The sequence below is a fragment of the Musca autumnalis genome, unplaced genomic scaffold (genome assembly GCF_047663935.1).
Source record: "Musca autumnalis isolate F117 unplaced genomic scaffold, ASM4766393v1 scaffold_4, whole genome shotgun sequence".
Taxonomy (NCBI): domain Eukaryota; kingdom Metazoa; phylum Arthropoda; class Insecta; order Diptera; family Muscidae; genus Musca; species Musca autumnalis.
In genome coordinates, this window is record NW_027411977.1 from 18,183,766 (window position 1) to 18,201,944 (window position 18,179).

An 18,179-nucleotide genomic window follows, 5' to 3' on the forward strand; every position below is an offset into this window, starting at 1 on the left:
GCTGGACAGTTTGACATTTATCGATATTTCCGAAAAATCGGCAGTCAACTGATCGTGTATACCCCGCTCTTTTGGTTTTGATGTCTAAAGCGGGGTACACACGATCAGTTTTGGCTGTCAGTTTTGCTCAAATAATCGGTTGCTTGCCAGTGTGTCCGTTGTCAGTCATCAGACAACCACAAAATATTTTGTGGTTGCTGGAGGGTTGGACAGTTATCGATAATTCCGAAAAATCGACAGTCAAAACTGATCGTGTGTACCCCGCTTAAATTGAAAATCATTTAAAAATGACATGAGAACATAGCCATAATACTATAATACTAAAGCTGAGTACACATTGCCAGTTTTGAATGACAGCTTTGTTGGTGCTTGCTAGTGTGGCCGTTCATTTTTGTCATTCATCATGCAACCACAAAATGTTTTGTGGTTGCTGGACGGTTGGACAGTTATCGATATCTGCGAAATATCGACATTCAAAACTGACAATGTGTACTGCTCTTAAAGGATCAACCTTCGGTGAGTCAAATAATATCATAAATTTACAATTTCAATTGGATTTGATCGGATTTTACAGTTCACAGAAAAATATATATGTCTGTCTGTGATCAAGAATATTTAAAAACAACCTCCAAACACCCCTTATCGGCAGGGATGTACTACACATTTTAGTCCATCTTGGAACTTAACGTAAGTTTGCTGATTACTGGACGGGATTCGACACCAAGGTGTACACAGACGGCTCTAAGATGAATTTTGAACTCGGCTCGGGTATTTTCTAGATATCCATAAAGCTACCTTAGGATTGGAATGCAAAGTGGAGATATTGGTCTCAAACGTAACTTTACAGTCAGTCGCAACACCAATGTTAGATTTTAAGGGGTCGATCATCGATAACAATTATCGTTGAGTGGCGTTGCCAGTTGTCAAAATTGATCCACGTATGGCAACTCTCAACTGAAGTTGCGAATCTCAGTTGACGAAGCGGCTGTTTTTCAGCAACCACCAATTTTCAGTTGCAGTGAACATTTTCGAAGAAACAAGAAGTAAAATTGAAGGAAAAATAAACATATTTGCTCTGTTCCAGAACCTGCAAGGAGCTGCTATTTTTTACTACGATAACATTTTTTCCTTTATGTTATCGAAATAAATAGTAAAAATTATTAGATTCTTGCAGTACTGGAACAGACCATTTGTTAACAATTATTGATTCTTTGCATCATTAATTAATTTTGTGTATCAATATGGCGAAAATAACGACAAAGCAACAGTTCGAAATATTAATTGATAAACTGAGTGAAAATCCAAACGTAGCCCGAGGAATTCGGGTTTTTGGCGAAACCAAAGCCACAGAGGATGAAGCGTGGAGGTCCATTTCGGACAGTTTAAACAGCCATGGACCTCCAACACGAACACCTGAAGAGTGGCAGAGAGACTGGATTCACTTTAAAGCAAAGTTGAAAAAGAAAATGGCTCAAAATAAAAGAAACTTCAACGCCACTGGTAATGGTCCATCACAAGAAGTGAATTTATCGCCATCCTTTAACGTTTCCACAATATAAACTACGGCATCCTTTGGCAATCGAAAATACGCCTTAAACCTGAAATAATTTACTGATTATACAGATCTTTCCACATGAACATCAACTTACAGTGCAGATGGCAATTCCAATGGATTCGACTTGTCCCTCAAATTTCTTCTAATAGATGCAATGTCCTGTACATTTTCTTCATCATCAAAAAATAATTCCACCGAACTTATCATTTTTTGGGACAGCAAATAAAACTTGACGATCCGAAGATTCAATGGCCAGGTTATATTCCAATCTTGGGTTGTTTTCCAAATTTGCTCGAAAACTCAGCCAAAATATTAAAATATTGTCCAGAATAGACAAAAGAGTTATCCAAAGCGCAAATTATTTTTAATATAGTTTTTTTTTGCGAATAGAGGTCACAAGTTTGAAAAAACACTGATCGATAACATGTTTATCGACCACCCAGTTCAGTTGACATTAATGGTACAACATTTCATTTCAGTCGCGCAGACAACTGACAACGCAACTCAAGTTTAGTGGCAATGCAAGATAGACCTATAAGATTCACTGGGGCTCCGAAGTTTCCATAGTAATTTGTTTGAGACCAACGTCGAATTTTCACGAAATCGATGACAAATTTTAACCAGTTCTCTGTTGTGGCTAAAAAATAATCTTAAAAAATTGTGAAAATCGCCTCGAATTTTAAAATTGGCTGTAACCATGAAAACTTTGAGGCCCCAGTGACACGTGTAAACATATTCCGATTGTGTTCAAACTTTGGCAATCTTAAAATCTAATTAAACACTTTAGGGTGGTGTCGTCTAAAAATCGGACATCGATTTTTTAGAACCACCCTAATGTACATACCCTCTTTAGCCATAAGTTTGATCAGTTTCGTTGGTGATCATAGAGGTTTTCGTATTTTGCAGTGCCCTATTACACAACTACCTATGCATGTTTGTATACTCTAGACATCAACCCCAAAATATTGGGCGCCACTTTTAATAACCAGAACCTATTTTGTAAACATAATGAGACGGTAGCTGGGAACTCCTGGAAAGGGAATAAACTGTCAAAAGCATTTCCTGGCAGTACTTTGTGTAAGAGGGAGAGAGACATTATTCACGACTTATAAAACTATCGTTCGTATGCTTGTTAATTATGCGGGTCCAATATTAACACCAAGAATTAGCCACATACAATGGAGAAACCTGCTGACAGTCCCGAACACAGTGTTAGCAATAATCAGCGGTTGTGATTTCGAAAGAGCAAATGCCTCAAGTTGAATTAGATACAGCAGGAGCATTGAACGTGGAAATTCGTAATCGAAAATCATCTATTAAAAAGGAAAGGTTAGTTTGCCGGAACCTCTATCCTCCAAAAGAGCCAAATCTAAAGAAGCAATGGACAAAAAATCGTACCGAAGAGTAGTATCATAATGGGGATTCAAAAACTATCAGCGAAAAGGAATTTCAGTTGACATGAACGAACCTCACCTTTGTGAGGGAATTTGACAGGAACCGATTATAATCGAATGACCATTTTGTTAAATGCGATCAGTGATGTATATATGGTTAAAAGAGAGCGCTGCCGATTTTGCAGTTTTAGCACACCCAATAGTCAAATACGACTGCAATCACTAAAGATAGCCACAGCATATTCCACTCAACTGGTCCAATTGCTTAATCAAAGTACTTCTCGTCCCGATAACATATCAGTACAATGGCAAAGTATTGCTCACTCCATGCAAACAGCAGCAAAATCCATATTTGGATACCAGAGACCTCCACCAAGGAAACCATGGTAAGACCAGAAGGGCCGTGCTGCTACCGAAGAGAAAAATGCGGCATACAGGGCTACTCTACAATCAGTAGCAACGCGTAGCGCCCGAGAGAGGAGAAAAGTCTTTTCCGCAGGTAAAAGAGAGAAAAGGAAAAGCGGGGGTGTGCAAAAACGAACTGTACAGGAGCCAGACTTAAGTCTGGAAACTCTACCAACTAGTGAAACATCAAATTGCTGGCTTTGGTACAGGCTCATCCTCCTGTAGAGACCAGCAGGGTAATATGATAATTAATACATATAGTGTACTCAGGATATGGAAAGAGCATTTTTCCACACTGTTGGTATCCAATAGTAGAGAAGATGACGAAGATACCACAGATCCAATTCCAGAAGATGGTAGACCAGAGCATCCTGTGTCCTGTCCACAAGAAAAGAGATAAGACTGTATGCTCTAACTATAGGGGCATAAGTCTTCTCCATATTGCCTACAAGATAGTGTCATGGATGTTAGGCGAATAACTAAAGCTTATGATCAACGAAATAATTGGGCCATACCAATGCGGCTTTAGACCTGACAAATCAACCACTGACCAGATATTTATTCAGGAGAAGACCCAAGTGATACAGATCGATACCTACCACCTTTTTGTAGATTATAAATCAGCCTTCGGTAGCCCCCAATGTTCACAGGTATTCCAAGTCATGTCTGAATTTTGTATCCCCGCAATAAACCTCCCCGAAGAGTTAAGTACTAAAAGAGGTTTCACGCAAGGAGACAGCCTTTCGTGTGACTTATTCAACATTCGGCTGTACAAGGTTATACGAGATGCAGATGTTAAAAGAAATTGGCGCAATTTACACCAATAAAGTAACTGATACCTTTATGAAGACTGAAGGAGAATCTGCTAAAGTGGGTCTGGCGATAAATGGCGAGAAGACCAACTTGGTGTCGACGCGCAATGCGTCCATAGGGCTCGGAACAACAATGAAAGATGGTTCCTATAATTTTAAGGTACTGAAAGACTTCGTCTACCTAGGCATCTCCATAAACACAAATAAACAAGTATCAGTTGGCTTGGCCGACGGAGATATACCCTCAGCCTTGGACATAAACAAAAGAAGTAACACAAAATACTTCTGACATCTATATAATACGATGTATAACGTTTGGACCAAATCGGTTTCTCCCTACGAGGGTTATCTTAAGTACTATCCAGTGCTTGTTGGGAGTTTTTGGGCCATTACCTCAAGAAGTAAGGACTTGCCCCTGAAAAAACATGTACTGTCGTAATGGGGACAGAGAATACAAGTTGTTACAAGAAAAATCAAAGCGATTCGAGAGCGGGTCTTAAACTGAACTTCTCCGAAATTTTGTATGCGATGTACCTGAAGGAGTGGACCGATAGAGTCCATATTGGAATCTCATCTCTGCCTGGTAAAAATTTAACGATGTGCAAAGATAGACTACACAATTTTTCCGAAGATTTTCGAACTTTTGTGGGGGAGGTACCTGAAGGACTGGACCGATATGGCTCATCTTGCAACTTAAGCTAAGTTTAGAAACAAATATTACGACTGCCAAATTTTGGACCGAATTGGTTTGTCCCTTCGATTTACTACACAAATGCAGCGCACGATAACTGGTGCCACAGCGGGTTTTTACAGCTTTTGGGATAGGGATACGTAAAATCGATTGCGGTTAATCGATTAATCGATTATAAGCCGCAAAATTTCTAAAAGTCGTAGTCGACTATTGACTGTGCGAAAACCGGATAATCGATTTTTCTTAATAGACTTTCGAAAGACGGAGTCAACTATTATTCGTAGTCGACCATTAGTCGTAGTCTATTATTATTCCTGGTCGACTATTAATCGTGGGCGACTATTAGTCGTAGTTGACTATTAGGGGTGCTAAAATCGCGTAGTGGACGGTACTTTTTTATACCTATATATACATCATGGATCGCATCAACGTAAATGGTCGATTATAATCGGTGTTCGGCTGTTAACGAATAATCGAAAGTCGACTTTTAGTACACTCTCAAATAATCGACTAACCGAAAATATACTTCTAAGTTTTTCACGAAAACCGTATAATCGAAAAACCGATTATTGCATTCCACTGCATATCCCTATTTTGGGCCATTTTTCAGGAAGTATGTTCTTGCCGCAGCAAAAAATTTGTACTGTCGTAATGGGGACAGCGAATACAAGTTGTTACCATAAAAACCAACGCGATAAGAGAACAAGTCCTAAACTGAATTTTCCCGAAATTTTGTGTGGTAGGTACCCGAAGAAGTGGACCGATATAGTATATAGTCGAACGTTATCTGTGTAATTTGACAATTAAGGTTCTCAGTGGTCATGAAACTTCTCCATCAAAAATCGTCAACATAGGTGCATGTTTGGTATAGCCCCCATATTACGGTACCTCCCGATTTTCGGTATTTTGAGAATTTTAGCTACAATTTTAAACTAATCTACCTGTAATTTGACATTTAAGGTTTTCTGTGGTCATGAAACTTCTTCACCAAAAATCGTCAACATAGGTCCATGCTTTGGTACAGCCCCCATATGACGGTACATACCGATTTTCGATATTTTGAGAATTTTAGCTAAAATGTTTAACCTAACTAGCTGTAATTTGACAGTGGTCACAAAACATCTCCTCCAACAATTATCAACATAGATCCACACTTTGATTTATCCCCATATAAGGTTGCCAGCCGAGTGAAGACATTTCAATATGCATTTTTTACCTTATTTAAGTATCAGTGGTCACGGAATATCCCCGCTCGGCCAATTTAACACTTTTTTACTTGTTTCTTTTGTGGGGGAGTTACCTGAAGGAGTGGACCGATAAAATAAAGAAAATATTACTAACGCCAAATTTTGGACCAAATCTGTTCATCCGTTCGAGAGTTATCGTGCGCACCAGCCAGCCAGACAGACAGACGGACATGGCTAAATCGACTCCAAATTGTCTGAAACACATTTTGTCCAAACATACTTGGGGTCTAAAACCTTAATTTCGACGAGCCACATTTTGCCCGTATGAATGTGTATATATCCTCGTTAGCATAAATGCTGAGGGTCGGTCCAAAATTTGGCTTTCGCAATATTTCGCCCAAACTTAGTTTAAGTTGAAAGATAAGCCATATCGGTCCACTCATTGCGGTACCTCCCCCACAAAAGTTTGAAAATGTTCGGAAAATATGTGCGCCCGATTACTTTTGAAGGGAGTAACCGATTTGGTCCATACTTTACACATCGTGAAATTTCTACTAGACTTAGATGAAGTTCCAATATGGACTCAATCGGTTCACTCCATCGGGTACCTCCCACACAAAATTTCGGAGGAGTTCAGTTTAGGACCTGTTCTTGAAGCGCTTCGTTTTGTGTTCTAGCAACTTGTATTCACTTTCCCCCATACGACGGTACAAGTTTCATCAGGGGCAGGTCCATACTTCCTGAGAAAATAGCCTAAAAGGTACAAAAAACCCCTGTGACGCCGTGTGTAGTTGTTGAAGCTCAATATAATTCTCGAAAGGATCTGCCGATCCGGTCCATAATTTTGCCTACGTAATATTTTGTAAAAATATAGTTTAAGTTCAAAGATAAGCCATATCGGTCCACTCGTTCAGGTACCTCCCACACAAAAGTTCAAAAATGTTCGGAAAAGTTGTGTTCACTATAACTCTTGAAGGGAGTGACCGATTTGGTCCATATTTTACACATCGTAATATATTTACCAGATATAGATCTTGTCCGAATATGGACTGTATTTGTCCACTCCGTCGGGTACCTGCCACAGAAAATTTCGGATAAATTCACTTTAATATCTGCTCTCGAATCACTTTATCAGGGGCAAGTCCATACTTCTTGAGAAAACAGCAAGGAAAGTGTAAAAAATCCCTATGGAACCATATGTAGTGGCTGGAGCACATGGCAACTCTCGAAGCTTTGAGCTTTTATCCTAGTCCATATATTTTTTTTTTTTGTGAAAAAAAAAATGTATTTTAATTCACGCAGGCTGAGGGTATATCTCTGTCGGCAAAGCCGACTGATACTTTTTTACTTGTTATACCCTCAGCCTTAGGCTAAAGAGGGTATTTACACTTTGATACGACCAAAAATGTGCCTCATCGAAATAATGGTTTTAGACCCCAAGTATGTTTTTACGATATCCGTTTCAGACAATTTTGAGTAGATCTAGCAATGTCCGTCCGTCTGTCTGTCTGTCTGGCTGGCTGGTGCGCACGATAACTCTCGAACGGATCAATCGATTCGGTTCAAATTTTGGGTATCGAAATATTTTGCCCAGATTCGATTTAAGTTCGAAGATGGGCTATATAGGTCCACTCCTTTAGGTACCTCCCCCACAAATGTTCAAAAATTGTCGCAAAACTTGTGCGCACGATAACTCTTGTAGGGAATAACCGATTTGGTTCATACTTTGCACAGCGTGTAATTTCTACCAAACTTAGATGAGGTTCCAATATGGACTCAATCAGTCCACTCCTTCGGGTACCTCCCACACAAAATTTCGGGAAAGTTCAGTTTAGGACCTGGTCTCAATCGCTTTGATTTTTGTTTACGCAAGTTGTATTTGCTGTCCTCTATACGACGCTGTAAGTTTCATTAGGGGCAAGTCCATACTTCCTGAGAAAATAGCCTGAAAGTTACAAAAAACCCTATGACACCGTGTGTAGTGGTTTGAGCGCAAGATAACTCTCGAACGGATCTGCCGATTCGGTCCAAACTTTGGCTTTCGTAATATTTTGTCCAAACTTAGTTCAAGTTCAAGGATGGATTATATCGGTCCACTCTTTCCGGTACCTCCCCAATAAAAGTTCGAAAATGTTCGGAAAATTTGTGCGTACTATAACTCTTGAAGGGAATAACCGATTTGGTACATACATACTTTGCACATTATGAAGTTTCCAGCAGACTTAGATGAGGTTCCAATATGGACACAATCGGTAAACTCCTTCGAGTACCTCCCACACAAAATTTCGGAAAAGTTCAGTTTAGGACCAGCTCTCGAATCGCTTTGATTTTTGTTGTAGCAACTTGTATTCACTGCCCCCATACGACGGTATAAGTTTCATCAGGGGCAAGTCCTTACTTCCTGAGAAAATAGTCTGAAAGTCGCAAAATATCCCTATGACACCGGGTCTAATGGTTGGTGCGCAATATAACTCTCGAACGGATCAATCGACTTGGTCGAAAATTTGGCCTTCGTAATATTTTGTGCAAACTTAGTTTAAGTTCGAAGATGAGCCATATGGGTCCACTACTTCAGGCACCTCCCCAGAAAAGTTCAAATATATTGGGAAAAATTGTTCGCACGATAACTCTAAAAGATAGTGACCGATTTGGACCATACTTTACACATGGTGAAATTTCTACCAGACGTAGATGAGGTTCCAATATGGACTCTATCGGTCTACTTCTGCGAGTATCTCCCACACACAATTTTGGAAAAGTTCAGTTTAGGAGCAGCATTCGAATCGCATCGATTTTTGTTGTAACAACTTGTATTTGCTGCCCCCATTACGGCAGTGCATATTTTATCAGGGGCAAGTCCATACTTCCTGAGAAAATAATCAGAAAATGTAACGATATCTCTCGAACTGATTAACCGATTTGGTCCAAAATTTGGCCTTCGTCATAAGTTGTCATAGTTTCAGCTCGAAGATACACAAAACCGGTCCACAACTTCCGGTCTTCCCCCAAATATTAAAAAAATGTCGCTTAAATGGTATGCACGATATCTATTGAACAAATTTAGTCCAAACTTTGGATCTCCTAATATTTTGTTCGAATTTAGTTTAACTTCTAAAATGGAGGCACTTTAGGGTACTTCCTCCAAAAAGTTCAACATTTGTTTCTAAGTGCAGTTTATGGTCTGTTCGAAGATTCGATGCTGTTCGTTGTGGTCCTGTTTACAGCGATATAATGTTTTCCGTGGACAGGTATATACTTCCTGGCGTACTGGTCCAAAAGTTATATGATGACCCAATGAAATGACTAGTGGGCGCGATATCAATCGAAAAGATATGACTCCCAAAATAAGATCCATTTCCAAAATGGACTATGTCGGTCCATTCCTTTAAGTGCCTCCTCTGCAACACTTTTGAATTTTAATCCTAATCCATATTTTCGTCGGCAAGTTCAAATGTCCAAAATAGGGCACAAAATACAGAAAAGACCCTAAATACATTCGATCATACCATAGATGAAAATTTCAATTCACATAGGCTGAGGGTATATCTCTGTCGGCAAAGCCGACTGATACTTTTTTACTTGTTTTATCTCACTTTTACACATAAATAATTTAAAAAAGTGAAAAAAAAAACCTTTAATTCCGCCGTTATTAATTTTTGTCTCAAAAACAGGGCGAATTACCTATAGTGAGGTGGTCCGTTGTTATACATTCTTTGTATATTTGACTCACAAAAACTAACATTTGGTCCACTAGGCCCCCTAAAATGGTGTCGAAATGCATTTCTGGCAACGTCCTTGGGTGACCAATAAAAAAATTCGAGTTCTAAGATATATCATATCACTTCAGGTACCTTCCCCGAGGCCACTTCTCGGATCGAGTTGAAATTTAATTAGCGGGTAGTAATTGTTATAATGACTGCATTTTTTGCTAGTGGAAGTTAATTCGTTCCAAGATGTGCTCCCCGAAATTAGTATACTTCCTTTATACAGTAGTTCACAAAATATTCTTGTGAGTCATCCACAACTAAAATTCTCTTGTATTTCGAGAGCTATGTTTGTGCCTTAAGTCTTTTGTTTCATTGCACAAAGAAAAGAGAGTCAAGGACCAGGTTTGTGTCTTAAGTTTTTTGTTTTTTATGGAAAACCCTTGCTCAAAAAACATGTTTGTATCTTCTTCTTTCCAATAGTGTATTCAAAGAAAAAAAAAAATAGAATTCAATTGAAATTTTATGAGGTCACGAATGCTTCCATTTTAAAACTATTACTCAACACCTATTTTTTTATATGCAAATTATAAATTTTCACTTTTTTCCGCTGAATTGAATTGCTGTTAATAAAGCAGGCCAGCCTGGTTTAAATAAGTTTATAGCTTTTCCAACCCATCAGACTAACGTTTCCCGCTGTTTTTTTTTTCTATTCGGAAGTTTTAGTTTTGTTGTTGTTTTTGTTATTATACGACAACTAGCGTAATAATGTATTACAGCAGCAGCACATTGGCAAAATACACAATGTGTGAGTTTTTGTTGTAGTTATTATTTTTCGCGTCATTGTGATTCCCAACAGTGTGGAATATTAACAAAAAACTGTGTGTTGGTCGTTTAGTTGGAGCTGATGTTGTTTTTGTTGTTGTCATTATTATTCTCTCCAACTCTCTGTTGTTATCGTCGTCGTTTTTTTTTTGTACGAGTAAGTATTTTCGGCTCACGTAATTCACAATTCAACTGGTTTTGCAGGGTCTGAACGGATCAGTTTATATGGGAGTGTGTGTGTCTGTATGAGGGCTTTACTGGCTGGGGATGAGTATTGTGTGTTTGCTTGAGGGGGTCTCTGTAATGGTTATTTTATTTTTGTGTGTGCCTAAGGCCGGAATGTCGATTTGAATGACGGACTGAGTGACTAGCTGGCTGCCAGGCTGGGAAACGTGTGTGCAATGTTGAATGTTTTGGTTTGGCAAATGCTTGACTGCATTTTAAGTACTTTAACTTCCCGAATGTAATGTTCCAATGCCCACCATAGGTATCACCAACCAACCAGTACAACAACTTTGAAGCCAAGACACATGCAAGTTATGAGCACCAAAGCCAATAATAAAGACGATTATGATCATGGCGATGATGATGATGATCACCATCATAATGTTGTCTATATAAGTATGTAGTTATTGGTTGTGTGCATTGCCTGATGATTGCACTGCCATGCCATACCATAATAGTTGTCGGAAATCAAACATCATGGACATGGATAAATTACAAATAAGTCAAGCTCATGTTTTTGCTAGTTTTGTGGGATTTTTATTTAGTTTTTTTTTCGAATATAATTTCACGCATTAATGTCATCCATCCATTCAAGCAGAAATTCTATAAAACACCCCACACAAAAATTCATCAGAAAATGCGGGGGAGTTACTTTTAATGAACAGAACACTCTTTTAATTTTCATTGGCAATTTTGGTAACAGAAATTTCAAGTGATTTTTCAAATTCTTTTTCTGGCTTTATTGCCTCCACACACACTTTAGGAAACTCACATTTTTTTCTTTGTAAATTTATTTGTTGTTTTTTATTTTTGTTGTACACCAAAAATAAGAACACAAAATTCTGGTAAAACGCGTCTTTATGAGATTTTCGATTCGCGTTTGTTGGCCCGACTAATGGAAGCTACGTCTTGATCAAATCACGTTTAGCATATGACTGATCTAAGACTTGTTTTGGATATCTATAAACCATGGCTAATAGAGTCAGGCAGAAAGAGACAGAGAATTTTCGTAGTAGCACATAAAAGAGAGGGAGATTGAAATTTTATAGGGATTTCGTTATACGATATTTTTTCAACCAATTTAAGAATAATTTTCAACAAATTTAATAACCACAAACCTGCACTTTTTAAAGAATATTTTTTTCAACAAATTTTATAAACACAAACGTGGATTTTTTAAAGAATATTTTTTCAACCAATTTAGAACCCACAAACTTGGATTTTTTAAATAACATTTTTCATCCAATTTAATACCCACAAACATGGATTTTTTTAAAAATATTTAATATCCAATTTAATACCCACAATCGTGGATTTTTTAAAAATATTTAATATCCAATTTAATACCCACAATCGTGGATATTTTAAAGAATATTTTTTAACAAATTTATTTCCCACAAACGTGGATTTTTTAAAAGAATTGTTTTCTTACTTACTTACTTAGCTGGACCATTACAGAACATTTGTTCTATAGGCCGAACTAAGAAGAGATCTCCATTCCTCTCTATTTGTTGCTTCGCACTCTGGAATACCGCGCCTTTTCATCTCATCATCTACTTGTTTGCGCCATCTATTCCTTGGCCTGCCAATTCTGCGTGCACCGCCATGTGGCATGTATTCATACGCCTTTTTAGCGAGTTCATCATCGCTCATTCTTATGATATGGCCTAGCCAACGCAATCGCTGCATCTCGATACGTTTAACTATATTGATGTCGTTGTATAGCAGATACAGCTCGTGGTTCATGCGACGTCGATATTCACCGTCAACGCAGATTGGTCCGTAGATCTTTTGAAGAATTTTTCTCTCAAACACACCAAGCACTGCCATGTCTGCTTGCGCAAGTACCCAGGCTTCGGAGCCATACATCAGCACGGGTAGTATCAGTGTTTTGTAAAGCGTTATTTTTGTTTGACGAGATGTGGCTTTGTTTTTAAACTGCTTACTTAAACCAAAGTAGCATCTGTTGGCCAATACAATTCTTCTTTTTATTTCACAACTGATGTCGTTTGTTGCGTTTACGGAGGTGCCGAGGTAGACGAAGTCTTGTACTACCTCAATATTATAGGAACCAACATCCACAGTCGGTCCGAGCTCAATGGATGCATTGCGCGTCGACACCATCAACTTGGTCTTATCACCGTTTACCGCCAGACCCACCCAGGCTGTCTCCTTGTCTGAAACCTCTTTTGGTACCAAACTCTTCCTATTTTAACGGAGGACCTCGTGTCAGTTAAAGTCATTTTACAAAGCCGGATGAGCTTTGCGGGGATACCAAATTCAGACATTGCTTGGAATACCTTTGAACGCAGCGGGCTGTCGAAGGCTGCTTTATAAACGACAAAAAGGTGGTAGGTGTCGATCTGCATCTCTTGGGTCTTCTCCAGGATTTGCCGCAGGGTAAATATCTGGTCAATGGTGGACTTGCCAGGTCTAAAGCCGCATTTGTATGGTCCAATTATCTTGTTGACCATAGGTTTTAGTCGTTCGCACAATATCCCTGACACGATCTTGTAGGCAATAGGGAGTAGACTTATGCCCCTAAGTTAGAGCATACAGTCTTATCTCCCTTCTTGTGGACGGGGCACAGGATACTCAGGTTCCAATCGTCGGGTACTCGTTCTTTCTGCTAGATGGTGCTAACTAGCTGATGAATACACCTTATCAGCGTGTCGCCTCCGGTTTTGAACAGCTCGACTGGTAAGCCATCGACCCCTGCTGCCTTATTATTCTTCAGCCGATTTATTGCTGTCTTTACCTCATCTTGGCTGGGCGGTATACATTCAATATCATCTTCTGGGATTGGGACTGTGGTATCTTCGTCGTCTTCGCTGCTATTGGATACCAACAGATTTGAAAAATGTTCTTTCCATATCCTGAGTACACTATCTGTGTCAGTTACCAAATTACCTTGCTGGTCTCTACAGGAGGATGTGCCTGTACCAAAGCCATCAGTTTGATGCTTGACTCTTTGGTAGAATTTTCGGACTTCATTCTGGCTCCTGTACATCTCGATTTTTTCACACTCCCGCTTTTCCATCTCTCTTTTTCCTGCGGAAAGGACGTTTCTCCTCTCTCCTTTTCTCCCTGTATCTCTCTCGTGCGCTACGCGTTGCTGCGGATTGTAAAGTAGCCCTATATGCCGCATTTTTCTCTTCGGTGGCAGCACGACACTCCTGATCATACCATGGATTCCTTGGTGGAGGCCTCTGGTATCCAAGTATGGATTTTGCGGCTGTTTGCATGGAGTGGGCAATGCTTTGCCATTGCGCTGATATGTTATCGGGATGAGGAGTGCTTTGATTAAGCAATTGGGCTAGTTGAGTGGAATATGCTGTGGCTATTTGTTGCGATTGCAGCTTACCGATGTCTAACTTTCATGTTGTGTCTGTTCGTACTTTGTTTGCTACGTTTAAGCGGGTGCGTACCTTTGCTGCAACAATGTAGTGGTCCGAATCAATGTTTGCGCCTCGGAACGATCGTACATCCAACACGCTCGATGAATGTCTTCCATCTATCACAACATGATCAATTTGGTTTCTTGTTTTCTGATCTGGAGACAGCCAGGTGCCCTTATGAATATCGAGATGATTAAATCTGGTACTGCTAACTACCATGTTTTTTGCAGCTGCAAAGTCTATCAGCCTCATACCATTGTCAGATGTTTCACTGTGAAGACTGAATTTCCCGACTGTTGGGCCAAAGATATTCTCCTTTCCAATTTTGACATTAAAATCGCCTAGAATGATTTTAATGTCATGGGCAGGGCAGCGGTCATATGCTTCTTCTAAGCGCTCGTAAAATATATCTTTGGTCTTTTCGTCCTTTTCTTCAGTGGGAGCTTGAGCGCAAATAAAGCTGATATTGAAGAATTTAGCTTTTATTCGAATTGCAGCAAGTCTTTCGTTCACTGGGGTGAAGCTGGATACCAGACGTTTTAGTCTCCGACTAACTACTAATCCGCAACCAAATTCATGCTTTACGTCATGGCAGCTATAATACAGTGCGTCACCTTTAGGTGTTGTTGTGACGCCTTTCCCAATCCATCGTATTTTCTGTATGGCAGTAATATCGGCCTTGTACTTTTCAAGTACGTCTGCCAATGCGAAGACTGCACCTTCTCTATAAAGAGTGCGAACATTCGCAGATCATGGTCCTTAAAACGTTTGCGGGGTTCGTCAACTTTAGAGGGGTTTGTTTTTCTTTTCTTTCGTTTTTTCATAGTAGGCTGTTTTTTCTAGGGGAGGGTTATTAACCCTACGCCCAAGCCCAAGTTTTTAACGTTCTTATGGATGAACGCGCGGCACATGTTACCTGTATGAACTCAAGACCAACCGACGCGCCAGCAATCCAACCATCGGCCGTAGCCGTCACTGGCCTACAAAGACAAGATGCTGTTGAGGAAGGAACTACGACCAAAATACCGGCCGACAAAGTTCCCACCACCTCAGCCAGTTCCGCAAGTCAATGGGCCAAAAAGAGGAGGGCGTACCACAGAGCAATGCACTTCCATAAGAAGTACATTGGCAGGGAACCCTCAACTATAACGTTGAGAGAATGTAAACTAATTAAGATTAATCTCAAGGTAGTGAAAAATATCGAAAGATCTCACCCTCACTTACGAAATCAGTAAGCTTTCTCTCTTAACGGTAAGTGAAGAGGTTATGTCAATGTCTACATCGACTCCCACAGCCCCCAAGGGCCAAACCGGGAGCGATGTTGACATGACCCAAAAAACCAATAACTGATTCGCCTCCTTCGACCTCAACGCTCCCTTCAAAAGGATGCCGCACCACTCAGACAGGACAAACCTCAAAGGAGAAGGCAGTTAATTCGAAGGGGACGAATCATAAGAAATCCAAATCTGGGAAGTCCGACCGAATACCGGCCTCCACACCTGGGGGAGCTCCTACCAAAACCAATCCATCTCCACCAAAAAAAGCGGTGAAGAGAGATAGGTCAATGGAGGAGCAACTCTCCAGTGCTAAGAGACCCAACCCAAGTCAGCAACCCAAAATCCCTACCAAGACCGGGAACAGAAAAGATACCGAGGCCAATTCAGCCGCACAAGCTAACTTGAGCCACAAGTAATCTTCCGGTTCTCATCTTAAGGGCAAGAGCATGGGAAAAAGAGCGGCGGTCATCGATAGATCTGACCCTGATTGGATAATCGAAACTCGTCTGCGTGTTATCGTGTTCTCAGGCGAAGGGGAACCTACGAAGCACACCCAATTTGGCAGTGCCGCTCCATACAGAGGCGTTAGTGTCATCTGTTGTGAAAATAGGTAATAGGGACGGACATAAGGTACCCTGTCTAGGAGTAGTCACTGACAATTTGGCTGAGCAAAGCCGGGAACTCCTGCTGATACTGGAGCAGACGTTGGCCCTGCGCCTCAGTCAGGGTGGCTATTCTACTGGGGCTGAGTACAGCTCATCGGATGATGAAATGAACTGACTGTGGCGACTGCAATCAACGATGAGTCGGTTGAGAGAATGTAGACTGATTAAGATTAATCTCAAGGTAGTGAAAAAGATCGAAAAATCTCACCCTCACTTACGCAAGACAAATCCCGAAATAAGTAAGCTTTATCTCTTAACGGCAAGTGAAGAGGTTAGGTCAATGTCTACATCGACTCCCACAGCCCCCAAGGGCCAAACGTTTCTTCAAAAGGATGCCGCACCACTCAGACAGAACAAACCTCAAAGGAGAAGGTAGTTAAGTCGAAAGGGACGAATCATAAGAAATCCAAATCCGACCGAACACCGGCCTCCACACCTGGGGGAGCTCCTATAGTTCAATGGAAGAGCCAATCCCCAGTGCTAAGAGACCCATCCCATGTCACCATCCCAAAATCCCTACCAAGACAGGAAAGATACCGAAGCCAATTCAGCCGCACAAGCTAACTTGAGCCACAAATAATCTTCCGGTTCTCATCTTAAGGGCAACAGCATGGGAAAAAGAACGAGCAGACCGATGGTGCCGGATGAGCTTCGAGCAGCGGTCATCGATAGATCTGACCCTGATTGGATAATCAGAGAGGATCGATGGCTACTTATCGAAACTCGTCTGCTTGACGTTGTGTTCTCAGGCGAAGGGAAACCTCCAAAGCACACTCAATTTGGCAGTGCCGCTCCATACAGAGGCGTTATCGTCATCTGTTGTGAAAATAGGGAATCTCTGGATTTCCTCACTTCCACGATGGAGGGCCTTGGCGAACTCTGGGAGGGGTGTCAACTGGCAGTCGTTGATCCCAATCTTCGGATCAGCACATGGAATCTGGTTAGCCACAATCCGGAGAATGTAGGTGTTGCCATCAGAGTGTCAATAGACGCCCAGGGGAAAAATTACCTAAGAACTCGTGAGGGCAAACTACACTTTGGTCTAGGATGGATCAGATTCCACCTAGCACGAAAGTAGTGGAGGAACGGAAGCAGCATCCGCTTCGCATAATGCAGATTAATCTGCATCATTGCAAAGCGGATGCTGCTGAATTTCTTCTAGCCCTCAAGAAGTCCGAAGTTTATATCGCCTTGATTCAGGAGCCTTATCTATACAAAAATAGGGATGCAGGACTAAGCGACAGCTACTACAACACATTCGCCACACCCAACAGGGACAGGATAAAAACCTGTATAGTTACTAAGAAGAGTCTTAAACTAATATTTCTCTCTTATATTATCGGAGGCGATATTACTGCTGTAAGGATGGAATGCAGCTCCCAGAGAGCCACAATATTCTCATCCATATACATGCCTTTCGAGAGCCCTGACCCACCGGGCAAGGACGTGGAGAAGTTCGTCAAAGAGATGGGTAGCACTTGCATCTTCATCCTAAGATGTCATGCCAATGCTCACTATTTCCACTGGGGCAGCAGCGACACAGATGCCAGAGGTGAGTCCGTATTCGAGTTTATCTTAAAACATAATCTTAGAATATGCAACAGGGGAAACGAATATACATTTCAAAATAGAATCAGGGGGGAGGTTATTGATGTAACCCTCATCAACAAAGATGAATTCCTTATCAGTGACTGGAGGGTATCGAAGGAATGTTGCTTTTCGGATCATCGGAAGATATTCTTCCAAGTCTCCGTTAATGGTATTCGACAGCCACCATTTAGAAATCCACGGAAAACCGATTGGAACCAATTCAATGAACTAGTAAGCTCCAAGCTGGGGGTATCACGCTACCCACTAACAGCCACCGAGGTTGATAGTGCAGTGAAGCATGTGACAGAGGTTCTAGTGGATAGCTATGAGACCGCCTGCCCACTTACTGATCCAGGCAGAAGATGTCAACCGGTCTGGTGGTCGAAAGATCTAGGTAAGCTCAGGAAGACTAGCAGAAGGCTCTATAACAAAGCCAACAAAACGAAGTTGG

General features: G+C 40.8%; 1 protein-coding gene across 1 annotated transcript in view; it reads right to left on the minus strand.

Annotated features, from left to right (window-relative positions):
- Vdup1 (arrestin family protein Vdup1) overlaps positions 1-11,736 on the minus strand; it is a 29,604-nt gene extending 17,868 nt beyond the window's left edge. The window contains exon 1 of the mRNA XM_073982107.1: positions 11,571-11,736. The gene's annotated coding sequence lies outside the window, so the exon portion shown is untranslated. The remainder of the gene's footprint in view (positions 1-11,570) is intronic.
- Between the last annotated feature and the right edge of the window lie 6,443 nt (positions 11,737-18,179).